Raw genomic sequence first — 17,667 nt, forward strand, 5'->3', positions numbered from 1 at the left:
CTGGAATTCGGATGCTCATTCTTAATAAACAATGAGCAGGATCCAATAAACTTATCAGTACTAGATTCGGATTTATTCCTTGAATTAGAAAACACACACACTCTCTCTCCAAATTGTAAAGCTCTTAGTTTGTAAAGTTTGAAGTTCTCGGATACTAACCGGAAGTTAATAAACTTGTATAGTTCTTTCATAGGCCTTGGAGTCGGCCACCTTTATAAGGTATTATTTTATTTCTGATTATTTCTTTTAGTATTTTTCTGATCTGAGTTGTGACTATGTCCGGCTAAAGATTCATAACTATGTCGGATAACTAACTTTACTTTTATATCTACCATGAAAGATTTAGACTTTATCAAAATAAAAATAAATTTATATATGGTTTCTTGACTTGGTTCTGAGATGGTGGTATAGTCAGATTCGATACTATTGTTATTGGCTTTGTCTTTGTGACTCCATCTAGCAAGTCGTGGTTCTAAGCCCGTTAAAGGAGAAAAAGGGCACCTATACCCGGTTAGAACTGCTAGACACATGGTCTCAATAACAATATGTATTAAATCTTGACAGACCCTCTGCTCGGGTAAAAGGATTAGATCCTTTCATACGGACATAAAACTATATTAAATTTGTATATATTTTGATTCAGATTTATTCCTTGAATTCGGATGCTCATAAGCTAGATTGACGTTGACCGCGCGGATTACCGCCAGTCTTCAGACATCCTGCAAGTTATCAAAATATATACAAATTTAATATAGTTTTATAATTGTATGGAAGGATCTAATCCTTTTACACAAGCAAATGGTCTGTCAAGATTTAATACATATTGTTATTGAGCCCATGTGTCTAGAAGTTCTAACCGGGTATACGCGCCCTTTTTCTCCTTTAACCGACTTAGAACCACAACTGGCTAGACGGAATCACAAAGACAGAGCCAATAACAATAGGATCGAATCGGATATTATATTATATTTAATCCGAATCTATAATATAATATAATATGATATAATATAAATATATTACAATATATAATATAGAAGATATACTAAATTTGATGGTTTAAGTTGGGAGTATTATAATAACTTACTAAAAAAGATTGTAATTGCATAATTGAATAACTCTCACATTCTTCATTGTTTTAAGAAGAAGAATAAAAAACTTAGAAAAATTGTAATTTAAAATTGTGAGATAACCACTCTATTTATAGACAACTAAGTATTTTATGAAAAGGTGTTTATCATGACTTATCATATAAGTCACAACTCTTTAAAAAAATCACAACTTTTCGGAAAGGTCATAACTCATCAAAAAAGTCACAACCCTTCGAAAAAGTCACTACCCATCAATGTGAAAATGTGTCAGCTTTCAATATAATATAGAGTACATAAATCTAAGAAAACGAGTTGAAAAATTCATCCAGAACACCTGGGGAGGGCTGGTGTGGGGTGCCCCAGATGCGCCAGAGAGGCTGGGGCGGAGCGCCGGCAGTGTGCCTAAAATGAGTCTTTGAACATTAGGGGTTGGCACTCCGCGCCAGCAGTGCACGCAGGACTTCTACCCCTACCCGTTTTTCGTCGTTTAGCCCATCTGAGTCCTTCTAATGTGTACTAACACTTTCTATCGATTCTAACTACTCTAAATGACTTCTAAACATCTAGAAAGGATGCATAAACATGAATCATAACCTTGAATCCATAAATTCAAATTCAAGGAAAGTTAGGAGCCAAGTCTAGAGAGTTCTTAGAGTCTTTTGATGAAGTCTTTACAAATTCTTTAAACTTGTTTTAAGACTTGAACTTTGAGTTGAGTAAAAGTAAAAAGTGAAGTTCATTTTCTTCAAAAGAGTATATGGGAACTAAGTATTCCCAAACAGTAAATGTTTTCACATTTAAGCAAAATAGAAAATACTGATTTCCAAGAGAGCCTTTGAGTTAGTTTTTGAGTAATTTTCTCAAACCACAAAAAGAGTTAGGTTTTTTTTAACATATGAGCTAGTTACATTTTGGGAGAAGTATTGAGCACCGATTTGGGGACGAGCTTGATTTTAGATAATTCAAAGTCTCCATAAACCGTGTGGCCAGCATGGGTAGAAATGGGTCATACTTTTTAGATGATTCCTTAGTGATTTTTAGCATAAACTAGTGGATCCACTTAGTAGTTAGGTTCTATACCCAGGCACGGTATAGGACGACCCTAGCAGTGATGAGTCCATAAATTGGACTCATTTAGGGCTTTATTTTGATAGAAATAGTGTCCTCAAATTCTTATCTTGTCTCAATATCTGATGAAAACTCTTAAGTTTCAGGTATTTGAAGTTTTGGTGGAAGCATGGACACTTAGGAGCAAAAAGGAACAAAAAGGACTGAAAAGAACGAAGAAGCTGAAGCCTGCGTATCGCTAAGCACTTGGTGATTCACCGAAGGGATTCACTCGGCCCTTTGTTCCAGTGCGCGAAGCCCTAAAAAACAAGGATCAAAAGGCGATGAAAGGAGCTGTCGGAACTTCGTCGAATATTTCCACGAAGCAGTACTATACCGCCCAATAGTCCAAAATGTGAAGATGCTGAAGGCAAGCATGGAACGACGATGAAACATGTCACACCCCAACCCTAGGTGAGGCGGACAAGTACTATATGAACACATGCTTTACAAGTCACCTATGATGAGAAAGTAAACTACTACTATGCAGATTTATTTACTAATGAGAAGCTTCATATACAACACATGTTAACTAGCTGAACCGATACATGTGACAAGTGAAACTATAAATTCAGGTGATAGCTTTACAATATTGGTCTACAAAGCCTCTACTAGAATCCATGACTGTACCACTATGAACTACGCATAGTAAAGACTCGGAAAGCCCCGAATCAACCTGGATCTCACCAACAACCGCTAAGTATCATGTGCTTCTATTGGGGAGATATACTAGTTGAGTACCTGTACCTACAACATGAAATGCAGCGTCCCCAATAAGGACGTCAGTACGAAAGAATGTACTAAATATGTAAGGCATAATACAACCATATGTAAAATGAGAGCTCAAGTGAAACCAAATACCAATAGATAAGAATTAGAGACCACCTTTGCTTTATACTTGTGGAATCGTGTATGTTACATTCTTTTGTTTACTTTTCTTTGCATTATAATGTTTATAAGACATATACAAATGACCAGCTGATAAGCGGTAGAAGAGGATGACCCATGCTAGGAATTTTAACCCCTGGGGATGCTGTCCTCATAATTCCATAAATTGGGATCGGCCCCATGTTAGGCTTTCGCCCCTGAGCTGCCACCCTTCCATACTAATGGGGATCGACCCATGCTAGGCATTTCCCTGGGCTGCCACCCATAATTATACAAATTGCTTCACTTAGATTCTTAATATTTGAGCTTATTGTTTTGATGTTCATAACTCTTTTGAGATTGCTGTTTTGGTGGTCATAATCATTGTTGAGATTTGGCATTATGGACCAGTAGTAGAAGACATATGAATATGGACTGACGATAAGAACAATGACATGGGAAGCAAATGTGACATGGACGTGTAATACTTAGGAGCTTATATGACTCAGTAAGCATTTTGACATCTCAAATTGAAGCACATATCAAGTGAAGACATTTAACATTCAGCCAAGAGATTTGAACTCTATATGATAGCCAAATACTCACTAACTAATATCAAATACAAGGTATACGTGAACGTGGAACCAAAGGAGAACATGGACAGGTTCAACTTTAGGACGGATACATATTCCAAGTACATATAAAATGTACAATAGAGCAAGTATGGATCTTGTGAGGTAACATTATAGTCTGACACAATGGGAGTAATAACCAATAAAGGGAACATATGAACATGTGACCAGATGACATATATATAGATAATTGAAGCAAGTTGGCATGATAAGAGCAGATTGTATATCCAACATACAAACATATGTACTATGTTGTAATCTAGGATCATTTTGATTTATATAAGGGAAATACGTGCCAAGGGTACTTTGACGATGAAACAGTTTAAACCTTGCATGCTAATACTTGGTAGAGTAAGCACTTACATTTAGTAACAAACTCATATTAGAGTACTCACTTTACTGCTCTAGGGAGTAGGAATTGCAACTATGGATCAGTCACTACCAAGGACACTTAGAAAGCTTACTTTTTGTAATGCAAGTGTTGGATTCATGCTAAAGAAATAGGAAATCGAATAGCCTTACATATCTTATCCTCTGACCAATAGAACTATCATGATTCAGCCTTTCCCTTTTTGGTTTTAATCTACAATATAAGTCATGATAAACTAAAATTAGCAGCTATCACACCGTGTGCCTCGTAAAACAGTAGCTAACATTGACGGATAATGAGCCCATACAGCCCTTAAAATAATGTGTATCATCACACCCTCCTTCTCTGCCCAATACATACATTATATATCATTTTCCAAGATTACCCAAGATGCACCAACAACAATACACATTAAACAGCTTCAAATATTCTTTATCCTACAACCAATTATTGAACTCACCACCCCCTTGAGTTCTTTATGACAGCACACCTATAATTCTTCACTCAAACTCATACATAAGAAGGAAGAAAATGGAGCAGTCACCTTACCTCAATTTCTGCAACTTTTCCTTATAACTTGAACTTCCCCTAAGAACTTCAACTTCCCTTCACACTTAAACCAAAGAAAGAAAAGAAAAGTATCTTAATAATTAAGGAAAGTGAGCAGTAGCTTGTGGGAACTTCTGCCTTCTACTTATAATTGAGCATGAATAACATGTTTTCTAATCTTCCATGGGAGAATTAAGCTAAATCCACAAGTGTTTCTCTTGCCTTGGTTTGCAGATATGAGGGTTTCTTCAAGTACCCTAGAAGGAACTTTAAGGCTGCTGCTTTAATCCTTAAGAGAAAAGAGAGAGAAAGAGAGCTGGAGTTAATTCTCAATATTGTGTGTTAAAAATGAGTGAGAATAGCAGCCAATATATCTTATATTGAGCTTTCTTCACCTTTAAGAATATCATCTAGAACCTCCCTTTTTTTGGTCCATTTTCAGCCACTAATTGGTCAAGTAAGTGATCCACCTGCTTATGTACATCAAACAGCTCAAACGGTCAAACTAGGTGATACACCTACTTGCTTTCACTTGGGCTTAAATATATTGGGCCTTGGCAGATTTGAAATATGGGGTGTTACAAAACAAAAGAAAGGCGAGTCACCAAGTCATTCAACGACATCGACTAACCTCGCCGAAAGATCCGCCAGCACTATTTTCTGAAGTCTATAAATACTAAACTTATTATTAATTTTAGAGAGTCGAACATTTATTCTAAATTTCCAGAATAGAATAGTACTTTTTGAGGATATTTTCTCTCAAGTTTGGAGAGGGTTTTGTGGGAGAGTTGAAGAGAGAAGGATTTCATCTTCCCCATGTTGGAAATGGGTCTTATCCATTATTCTTTCTTTGCTTAAATCAAGGTTTAATTTCTTATACCATTTGATTATAGTATCATTTTAGGTGTATTTTGTTATTTCTTGATGTGTGGCTAAAAACCCGCATTCTTGGGGTGTGATTTAGTAAATATGTGTTGATATTGTTGTTGGGTCTTGCTTGCTAATAGGTTAGATGTATTTTAATGGTGATTTCACCTAGTGGTTGTGGTTTAATTTAATGGGTTTGTAGTTGCAAATACAAAACCACCCATGTATTTTCGGCTTGCCCGACAGGGAGGTCACGAAACCAAGACCACTAGACTGATGGCCTAAGAAGTGGGTCGACATGAGGTTCAGCCCGAGAGGGGGAACCCTAGTCCCATACCCTAACACTCAGCTCGAGAGAGTGATTGGAGTAAGGCGTAGGACTGGTCTTCATGCGGCAAGTGGGTGACCGAGAGGAACCCATTTGAAATAGGGTAAGTTGCCCGAGAGGGAACTTATTTCCATCTAAAGCTTAGCCTAGTCACTATTATCTTGTAAATTTCCTATCGAAAGCATGTACCCAACGATTTATCATAACTTGTATTGCGGTCACACCCCATGAACTTTCTCCCATACTTGATTTTCTTGTTAATTTTTATTGTTTTTACTACTTGTGAGAAAACCCCCAATTGATATTTGACACTTTTTTGTCACCCTCTTTAATTTACAATGTTTTTGTTCATTAATGTCCTTAGCTACGACTAATTAGAACTAAATTTTATTTTTCTATTAATTCTCAAAACCACTCCCTTGGGACACGACCCCAACCTTTAGTTGGGTTACTATATTATCGACGATCGTAGACGCTCGTACCGTAGGTTAGTGTTGTTGGTCACGATTAGCATCAAAATGGCGCCGCTGCCAGGGAATGGTGTTATTTAAGAATTTTTAAATTAGTAGAGTTTTGTTCTTCTGAGTCGTAGTTTACTAAATTTACTTTTAGTTTTTTTCTTCATTGAGTTGTCCATTTAGATGAGCATGGCTGAGCAGAGTAGTGGCAATTTGGTTGAGCCAAGGTGCCCAAAAGGATCTCACGTTGACTGCACTGGCATCTCAGCTAATCGACTTGGGCACCAAAATCTCAGAGGTGGAAGTCCAATGCAAGAACAAGGGGAGGTATATACCCCCTCATGAGTGGAGGAAGTATAGAGATGGGGAAAAAATCGTGTCGAGGACACAGTTCAAATCATTCTCCTAAAGATCACCGATCAAGATCGAGTGTTAGAGGAAATGAAGGAGAGTATTGAAGTGTTGAATCAAATGATTGGATCTCAGTCTATATTAATCTAGCTAATCAGGTCATTCTTGAGTTTTGCAGTGCCTCATCTCCACCCAAATCACATATTGGGGTCACCTAGTGACACTAGGGCCAACCCCAATAACGGAGAATGAGACGGAACCTGCGTCGTGCCACGATATAAAATAAGGTGCTTCTTGGGTGTCAACCCAAAGTTTTATTGCTTTTATTTATTCTATTCGAATAATGGTGTGCTGATTTTGTAGGTTAAAGTGAAAAAGGGGTTGAAAAATGCAAGTTGGCGAGCTAAGGAGCCAGTGGGTGAATCGCCAAACCTATTGGCGATTCTGACTTAATCCGCCGTTGGGACCCCAAAATAAAGGATGTCCTGTGAAACTCTGCAAGGTAAGTATGCGTTTGGTGCGTCACCGAGTTGATCGGCGACAAAACTAACGTCGCCGAATGACCGAGAACTGAACGGTAATATTAAGGCAAAAGGTCAAATTTTTGAACCTCTCACTTTCCCTCATTTCAGACTCCTCAAAATCACACCATAGGTACTTTTTTCTTAGATTTTCACCATTCCATTAGTATTTTAGTTGGTAATTAGTGCTTGGGATTTGGATCTCTCTTAGCTGCCTAGCGTTTCAAAGAGCAATTCGATCGGCATTAAAGGTTAGTCCATAAAACCCCAGATTTATCTTAAAAGTTTTTACACTCATTTGCAATTGTAGTATCAGGATGATGTGTGCTGGGCCTCTCTGATAGAAATAGGTTGATATGCTATGAGTAATTCGAACCTAGTTGCCTGAAATATTTTAATAATCGAATGCCTTGTTGTTTGTTCTTTAATTTAAACTAAGATTGCAATGGGTGCTGCTTGATTTTCGTTATATTGGTTGGGTAGCACCTAGATAGCCCGCATGTGCTAAATAACGAAAATCGCTCAATGAAGGAATGGGTGACAATATTCCTAAGGGTGATCATAGTTAAATAGCCAAATTTGGCAAGACCTGAAGAAGTTTGAGTATTCCGGAGTGATGGGAAGAGTGGATCTTGTGTGAATTTCGTGTATGCATGCTTTGATTTAGTTTCTAGGGTTTGTAAGGTCAATTCTAAGAAGTGGGTTGAAAAGTAGGCACATTAAATCAGTCGGGGAGCTGGGTCGAACTGGCCAAACGACTCGGCGGTTCGCCTACTCGTCTTAGATCGCCCTTCACTCATGTCTATAGTGCTGAGAGATCTGTAACTTTCGGTGGACACATTCGTGGTCGCCGAAGGTAGTTAGCGACTCGCCAATAGGACTTTAGACGCCCTTTGCATGCTCCCTTTACCCTCTTTCACTACATTTTTTGGCGGACAACTTCGTCATCGCCGAAAGTAGTCAACGTCTTGCTACTTAGAATCTTTCATTGCTTATTTGCCTAGATTTCAAGCTAATCACTTCGGCGAGTTCAACCTAGCTCGCCAAACAGATTTGGCGATTCGCCGACTGATCGGCTGACCTTTCTGCTTCATATTTTCTGTATTTTAGTGTGATTGTTCTTCTGACTAATCACAAACCTTTGCATAAATGGTATGCACAAACTTAAACGCACCATCTGAGAACAAGGCTAAGGGAATTACAATCAATGAAAGAGGATCACGTCCTTCACAGAAAAGAAAACAAGATCTCCCACCATAAGATAAAGGCAAAGGAAAGAAGCATATCGTTAGAAAAGGGTCAGCTATTGAGCCATATTTTTCTAAGCGAGAAGTAGAACAACCCTTGATTCACTGACAGAATAGGCTCAAAGATAGACCTCAATCAACACCTATCAGAGTTAAATCAGCTGCAACTCCTCCAACTACCGAATCAGTGCCAAATCTGGCACCACCTTCAGTGGACCCTGCACTTCCCGTAGCTCCACCTACACCCAGACTGCTGAACAGATTGAAAGGCGATGGTTTACGAACCATTCTAAAAGAAAAGTTACTATCCATGGAGGGTTTGGAAGGTAAGCATGCTGAGGTGCTTGACATGCTCAAGTATCATGAGTTCGAGCAGTTCACTAGGCCACGGGGTCATTACATCCCTTTTGGGTTCGGGAATTCTACTTAGCCTATGGGGAGTTGTCCCGATAAATAAGAAAAAGTCTAGTGAGTTCCGACCGGTGAAGTCGGTTATCGTTAGAGGCAAGGAGGTAGAGTGTCACAACGAGCATATTAATGTTGTACTAGGTCGACCGCTGCACTCGGTACTGCCCTACCAGGGTTTGCCTATCGTTTTGTCCCTGGATGATTTGAAGGGTTGGTTTTCCCCTATGATTTCGGACATCACCTTGGGTGTGGGAGCTCCGATTGAGAAGAGGGGTATGAACATCGCCTCCCGGTACTGGCTTGGCTTCATCAACAGCAGAATCCTGCCATCCCAGAACGAGTCCATTCTACGTCATCCTAAGGCGGCTTTCCTTGGTTCTGTCATGGCTAGAATTTGGATCGACCTGGTACTGCTGGTTTTCATAGGATATGGCTATGAGAACCAAACAGAGACAAACATCTCTACCTTTTCCTGTTCTGATCATCGAGTTATGTTGGTGTGCCTGAGTAACCCGTGACCCTGCCAGTGATATAGAGGTCACCCCATCTTCTTCCACCGATATTCGGCGTATATAGGCCAAGTTCACACGAAAGGAGGTTGACAGGAGGAGAGCAGCCCCATCAGATTCTTCCCCAGAGGTCGCTGTTGACTCATTGCCAGTAGAGGCATCCTCATCTACTCCGGCTTCGGATCCTTCAGGTATACCCGCTTATTCTTTCCCTTCACATACTCCAGGTATATCCTCTTCCTCCCAACCTGCCAGAATCACTCAGGCCATGATCCTGAAGATAGGGCAATTGGCCTATTCAGCTGATGTGAGAGCTACCCATCTGGAAAATTCCATTCCAGGGATGATCAACAGGGTCATACTAGCAGCACTTACCCAACTTCAGACCGTTGTTGATGCCCTGACAGTGAGAGTCATTTCTTGCGAAAGCAGACAGGAAGAATCCTCTAAGTTCGCAGCTTTAAAAGCCGAGATTGCGAGTTTGAGGAAGGACGTAGACTACCTTAAGTCTACTGACTTCACTTCACTAATAGAGAGGCCAGATGATAAGGATGCTCCTGAGACCACCGGAGATGTGCCGGGGGATGACGCAGCATATGCAAAGTCGGATACAGAGACCGATGAGGAGTTGATATCAATGGAAGCTGAGGAGACATAGGAGAGCAGAGATGAGGGCATATTCAGAGACTTGCCAGATCTTATAGAGATGGTTGTGCAGTCGGTGACCCAGACATTGCCGGCTGAGACATCCACAGCATCTCCTAGCGGATCTGGCACTGCTATTCAGTCTGAGACTACTCCGGGTACTGATGCCCATATAAAGACTGCTTCATCAGCCACTGAGATCCTGAGAGAGAGAGATACTGCATAGATAGGATCCCTCTTTACCTATTTCTATGTCTTATCTTTCTTTACCTTGCCTTTTGGATTCTGTATTATTTGCATTTGAGGACAAACACTTTTATTTGTGGTGGGGTGAGGTTCACCTTTTGTGTGCTGTTTGTGATTCGTATTTTGATTATATTTAGGTTGTTCTATTTAAAATTGTGATTACACAGCTTTTCGTCGATGTTTGAGTTTATGGCTCCTTTTATTTTAAATTGCAAAACTATTTTGAACCTTCCAAAAATTATTATTATTTTTCAAAAAAATTCGCCACCGCTTGTGTTGAAAGTGGCTATTCTCGTACAAATTTATGTCTAGGTTTCGATCAATACTAATGATTGAAAATAAGACAGGAATTCTCTACAATTACACTGTGGAACAATTAAAGGGATGTGGTGCAGCTTGGTAGCGCATTTGTTTTGGGTACGTAATGTCACAGGTTCAAATCCTGTCATTCGTGCTCTCAATTGAACGAACATGAATGTACGGCTACGGTGAGCCAAATGAAGTTGCATAGACAATATGTGAACTCTTTGCATCTCATTATCATTAGCCATTTATCGAATCGATTCTCTTGTAATGACCATTGCACACTACCGAAAGTGTGTAGTCTTGTTTGACTTAAGTGTCGATACCTTGTGTGATTAGCTTGCTTTGAACCATGCATGAATAAACCTAGAATTTGTCCTATTAGTCTGATTGTTTTAGAAAGGTGTCCCCTTGATATGATCTTAGGCAATTTTAAGGAGTGTGAGCCAAATTTGACATATACCTTTTTTGTGGCCTACCCGTGAGCTTGTGAAACTCTTTTGAACACCCTTTAAGCCTTACCTTTCTTTGGAAGAACCTTGATGAACCCTAGACCTTACTTGACCTGCTACTTATAAACCTCTTAATTTGTGGTCAGTGAATAGCCAACTTAGGCCAAAAGCCTAAGTTGGGGGTGTGGTCAAAAGGAAAAGGAGAAGTCAAGAACTGCAAGAAAAGTCTCCCTCAATCCCATGGTATTGTAGAACAGAATGGAAACCCTTAAAAAAATTGTGGAATAAAAGTGCATTAGTAATCGGGTTTCCAAGCAATACATGGAGAGTGAATAAAATGTGACTTAGAAGCACTAGAAAAAGAATTGATACAGGAAAAGAAGGGAATGCCTTGAGAACACCACACCTCACCAGGATGAAAAGGTCACTGAGCCTAACTGACCATACCATTGGACTCAGCCCCATTACAAGCCTTAGAAAAACTTTTTTTTATCTTGAGTAAGCCGAATCGAAAGTCGATTGGAAAATAAGGGCAAACCTATGGGTGAAAGCATGTATTGTGTTCCTCTTTTTGAGTGTGAGCGTTGCATCTGATTCCTCGTCTTGAATTAAAGAACCTATCTGTGTGAATATGGAATCATTCTTCATGTGAGGGCATTTACATACCTTTTGTTGAGCTCGAACTTGCACAAGTAGCAAGTATTGCGAGCATGAGAATCGTTGGTAAAGGTGTGTCACAACCAGAATCTTTGAGCACACAATTGATCCTTGCATAAGTAAATTGAGTCTTGTTGTGTGCATTCATGATTGAGTCTTGTGTAGCACTATTTGAGACACCTTGTTGAACGGCTGAACTTGAGTTTGCTTGAGGACAAGTAAATATTTAAGTTGGGGGTGTTGATGAGTCCACAAATTGGACTCATTTAGGGCTTTATTGTGATAGAAATAGTGTTTGTCTCAATATCTGATGAAAACTCTTAAGTTTCAAGTATTTGAAGTTTTGGTGGAAGCATGGACACTTAGGCGCAAAAAGGAACAGAAAAGACTGAAAAGAACGAAGAAGCTGAAGCCTACGTATCCCCAAGTACATTTGGCGATTTGCCAAAGGGATTCACTCCACCCTTTGTTCGAGTGCGCGAAGCATTGAAGAAGAAGGATCAAAAGGTGATGAAAGGAGTAGTCGGTGCTTCGTCGAATATTTCCGCGAAGTAGTACTATACCGCCCAAAAGTCCAGAACGTGAAGATGCTAAAGGCAAGCACGAAACGACGATGAAACAGAAGAAGGGCGAGTCACCGAGTCATTCAGCGACATCAACTAACCTCGCCGAAAGATCCGCCAGCACTATCTTTTGAAGTCTACAAATACTAAACTTATTATTAATTTTAGAGAGTCAAACATTTCTTTTAAATTTCCAGAATAGAATAGTACTTTTTGGAGATATTTTTTCTCAAGTTTGGAGAGAGTTTTGTGGGAGACTTGAAAAGAGAAGGATTTCATCTTCCCCAAGTTGGAAGTGGGTCTTCTCCCATTCTTCTTCCTTTGCTTAAATAAAGGTTTAAATTCTTATACCCATTTGATTTTAGTAACATTTTAGGTGTATTTGTTATTTCTTGATGTGTGGCTAAAAACCCCCATTCTTGGGGTGTGATTTAGCAAATATGTGTTGATATTGTTGTTGGGTCTTGCTTGCTATAAGTTAGATGTATTTTAATGGTGATTTCACCTAGTGGTTGTGGTTTAATTTAATGGGTTTGTAGTTGCAAATACAAAACCACCCATGTGTTTTCGGCTTGCCGGAGAGAGAGGTCGCGAAACTAAGACCACTAGACTGATGGCCTAAGGAGTGGGTCGACAAGAGGTTCAGCCCAAGAGGGTGAACCCTAGTCCCATATCCTAAAACTCAGCTCGAGAGAGTGAGTGGGGTAAGGCGTAGGCTGGTCCTCATGCGGCAAGTGGGTATCCGAAAGGAACCCGTTTGAAACAGGGTAAGTTGCCCGAGAGGGAACTCATTTCCATCTAAAGCTTAGCCTAGTCACTATTATCTTGTAAATTTCTTATTGAAAGCATGTACCCAACAATTTGTCTCAACTTGTATTGCAGTCACACCCCAAGAACTTTCCCCCAGACTTGATTTTCCTGTTAATTTTTGCTGTTTTTAGTACTTGGGACAACCCCCAAGTGATATTTGACACTTTTGTGTCACCCCTTATAATTTACAATGTTTTTGTTCATTAATGTCTTTAGCTACGACTAATTAGAACTAATTTTTATTTTTCTATTAATTCTCAATACCACTGCCTTAGGACACGACCCCAACCTTTAGTTGAGTTAATATATTATCGACAATCGTAGATACTTGTACCGTTGGTTAGTATCATGACATAGCTTATATTAATGGTTGTTGGTTAGAGAAACTCCCACAGAGATATTTTGTATTCTTATATACACAGAGTTATTTGTATTTTCATATACAAAATAAGTTATTGTTGTATATTTCAATACACTGAGTTGTTATCTACATGTTTTAAAGCTTTTCGTTATATTCCATATATATTAATGCTTTATCTTGAAATGATTTGAGTTGAGTTGAGGTGAGACAAGGTAAGTGCTTTCAGTTCCCTTTCAAGCTTATGTTTTGTTTTAGAATTCCCATCGCATGCTCGTACATTCAATGTACTGATGTCATTTGGCCTCCATCTTTTTTGATGCAGATACAGGTAACCAGGATTAGTATCCAGTGCTTCGTTGATCCAGTTGAGCTTCAGAGATGTCGGTGAGCCTCCTTGCTTCCGAAGGATCCATTTTGTTGCTTATTCATTTAAGGTATTAGGATGTCGTGGGTCTTGTCCCGACGTCCATCTCATTTATTAGAGGCTTCATAGGCAGTTAGTTATTTTTAGTTAATGAGTCTTTTCCATTTTCAGTTTTAAATGTTTAATGACTTGAGTTGCCTTTTTGGCCAGTTGAATATTTCTTTTAAGACATTCTATGTTTATTGCGTGAGTTTATCTTTTGAGACTATTTCTTATTATTTAAGTCTTCCTCTGAGTAGAAAGTCAGGCCAAGGGTTCACTTGGGCCAACAATGGTTCTCGAGTGCCACTCCCGCCCAGGGTGTAGTCTCGGGGCGTGACAAAATGGTGTTCCAAATTTGTGGGCAAGAATCATATTCCTTGGAACCTCTAACAATATGTGGATAAATTCAAAAAAATGATTAGGACTAGCAGCATCCAAATGTAACACTGTTATAGAGAGGAAAATGAAGTAGCAGACATCTTAGCTAAGTATGCTACCTCTCTGGATGATGGGGAATTTTACTACAATGAGGCTGAACTTCCAAGTGATGCAAGATGTAATATTAGAATAGAGAGATGTCATGTGCCTTTTTCTAGAATTAAAGAGAATAAAAAATCAGGTCTGAAATGTTGGGTTTTAAAGGTGTGAATAGAAAGTGAAAGGATGTGACTCTCCTAGAGGGTTTCCCCTTATATGAAGGGTTGTGACCTTTGTGAAAGGTTGTGTCTTTTCTAAAGGGTTGTGACCATTCGAAAGGTTGTGCCTTGTCCAAAGGGTAGTGCTGAAAGACTGTCTCATTTCCAAGGTGTTGTAACCTTTTTGATAAGACACAATTAACACCTTTTTATACTACCTTTGTTGGCTATAAATAGCAAACTTTATCTCATTTTAATCATCGAATTCTTCCCTCATTTTGCATACATTTCTTACAAACAAAATCGGTCGATTGTGTGTGAGTGTGTGATCTCGCTGCTATCCTTTTTAAGTTCAATAAAATTATCAAAGTTTGTGGTAACGCTAATTCTTTAATGGTTGATCCGTTTCATCTTGAGAGGAATTAATCTACAACCTCAGGTACTTGAGAAGATTATATTTCTTAAGGACACAAAGCGGGTTCTATGGACTCTGATAATTCTTTTTTTTTCTTTTCATTTTTAGTATTTTTGGTTTGCTAATATGAATACAAGAGATAACAAGCTTAAAAAATTTATATTACTGTTAGTATTTTCTGTGGTAAGGAAATTATTTTTTGTGTTCTTTATATTGGGGAAAAATAGAAGAGAAAAAGAATGATTTTATCATCTGATAAAAGAGATCTGGGATGAGTTAATACTACTTTAATATTTTTGAGTATATGTTTTCATTGGATGGGTAAGATTTTGTCACGACCCAGACCATCGTGATTGACACCCACACTAAAACTCCGGTTGGAGAACCACTACTACAACCCAAACCAAGCAACTAATCTAAAAACTAAGACATTTAAGTATATGAAAGCAGAAATAATAACTAAAACTGAAGTTCACATAAACTTCAACATAATATCTAACAACTAACAATGCGGAAGAAATAACCTCGAACCTGAAAGACAATGTACCAAAACATCTAAAGTTCAACAAGTCTAAACAAGAAGGGATACAACCCCCAACTAATGAACTAACTAAAACAATTGTCTATGTCCGGAAATGGTGGACATAGACAAAAGAGAAACCCATGGCAGCCCGAAAGAATTGGCTCACCCTTTTATTCGAAGAAAAGATTACTGATCTCATAAGCGAGGTCTGTCAGTAACAACTTGAAGATGCCCTGTACTCAACAAAAATAAGAGCAAGTTCAGAATCAGTACACAACTACAGTGTACTGGTAGGATCACACAGTTATCCCACTAGTTCAACATAAACAAGTTAAACAACATTATAATCACATGCATATATATCAACATATACAATATTATCAATATTCATGAACAACGAACAACTTCACATTTATATGTCAAATCATTGGTCCTCTCATGGAACCCAAACCCAAACAGTTAGCATGCCGGAACATGGCAACCGATCCCATATTTATGTCGGAACATGGCAACCGATCCCATTTTATGCCAGAACGTGGCAACCGATCCAAGTTAGTTATGTCGAAACGTGGCAACTGATCACATTCACATACCACAATCACAATCACAAGTATATCATCAAGATCATACATTTAAGTTATGATTTCATGGCAATGACAATTCATCTATCTGATTTACAACAATTGTGATCAACATTGCAAAATTCATACATATACAAGTATCATAATGAAGGAAGTACAAGCATACATCATACAATCATAGAATCACAATTATCACCTACCTCAAAACAAGCTTGAAATCCTAAGAAACTTGATCCTTCCCTTTCCGGATTCGTTTCGCTTTTTATTGGTCTACAAACAATCATAACAACACGGGAATCAATATATAATCGTTAATTACCCGAAACTATAACAATTCTATGAACCCTAGATCAAACCCATGATCCCAATTATCCAATTTAGGGTTGTTTCCACCATAGAATCTATAGCAAAACCCTTCCCCATTAATATTCACCCATTCTATTATATTTTACAGATCAAAAATCAGATTCAGGGAGTGAAAAGCTTACCTTTAGCCTCAAGAATGGCGAAAAACGAGTAAGAGTCACCTGGGGCTCGTTCTTTATCTCTAAAAGTCGAAAAGTACATAATGAGGTCATTTAGGGGTTTATTAACGACTTTAATTCACGTCGGGCCTGCCAAAGTGGTAAAACCCAGCACCAAAGCGGCATTCTCAAGACAAAGAGTTATTCAAGAATTTCAAAATTCTCATTTCACAACACACCTCTAACCCACGATGCTTAGTAATTACCTTTTACGCTAAGATCGATTTCAGGAGTTCTACTCGCCCGAATTCAACTACGTAAAGTCCTACGGATTCCTTAACAAGTTATCTAACTACTCGTGTGATCAAAATCATAAATACATCACTTGATTGTTACAAGATTTCCCTACACCTTAAAGACTCCAATTTTGTCCAAATCTGGACTAGGTTGGGAAAATTCAAATACTACGAAAAAGTTTTCCGACCCTAATTTTTTCCTCGTTGGTTTTTCTATAACGACGGGAACATGTCGTTGTAATAGATACCAATTTACTCATCACTCATCCCCGAGTGACAAAACTTAGGAAAAGTAGGCTAAGAAGAAAGAAGTAGTAGCTGAATCGATGAACAATTGAGGATACTTGTCTCGCATGTCGCTCTCAGTTTCCCAAGTAGCTTCCTCAACTGGACGATGCTTCCATTGAACCTTAATAGACTTAATTTTTTTGGTCCTCAACTTACACACATCACGATCAAGAATTGCAATCGGTTTCTCCTCATATTGGAGGCCCTTGTCTAACACAATTGAGCCCCACTTAATGATATAGTCTCTGTCACCATGATACCTCTTCAACATGGATACATGAAATACCGGATGAACACTCAATAGATTAGGAGGTAAAGCCAATATATACGCTACCGGTCCTACACATTCAATAATCTCAAATGGACCAATATATCTAGGACTTAGCTTACCCTTCTAGCCAAATCTCATCACCCCTTTCATGGGTGATACATTAAGAAGAACATTTTCACCGGATTGAAATGCCATGTCTCTTACCTTATAATCCACATACTTATTTTGTCTACTCTGGGCTACTACAAACTTAGCTTGAATACTTCTAACCTTATCTTGAGCATCCTTCACTAAATCAATCCCCAATGGTTTCACATCTCCAGCCTCAAACCATCATATGGGTGATCTACAACCCCTCCCATAGAGTGCCTCGAATGATGTCATATCTATGTTGGAGTGATAACTATTGTTATAAGAGAATTCACACAAAGGTAAGAATTTATCCCAAT

This window comes from Solanum tuberosum, unplaced genomic scaffold (assembly GCF_000226075.1).
Source record: "Solanum tuberosum cultivar DM 1-3 516 R44 unplaced genomic scaffold, SolTub_3.0 scf00002, whole genome shotgun sequence".
NCBI classification, from domain to species: Eukaryota; Viridiplantae; Streptophyta; class Magnoliopsida; order Solanales; family Solanaceae; genus Solanum; species Solanum tuberosum.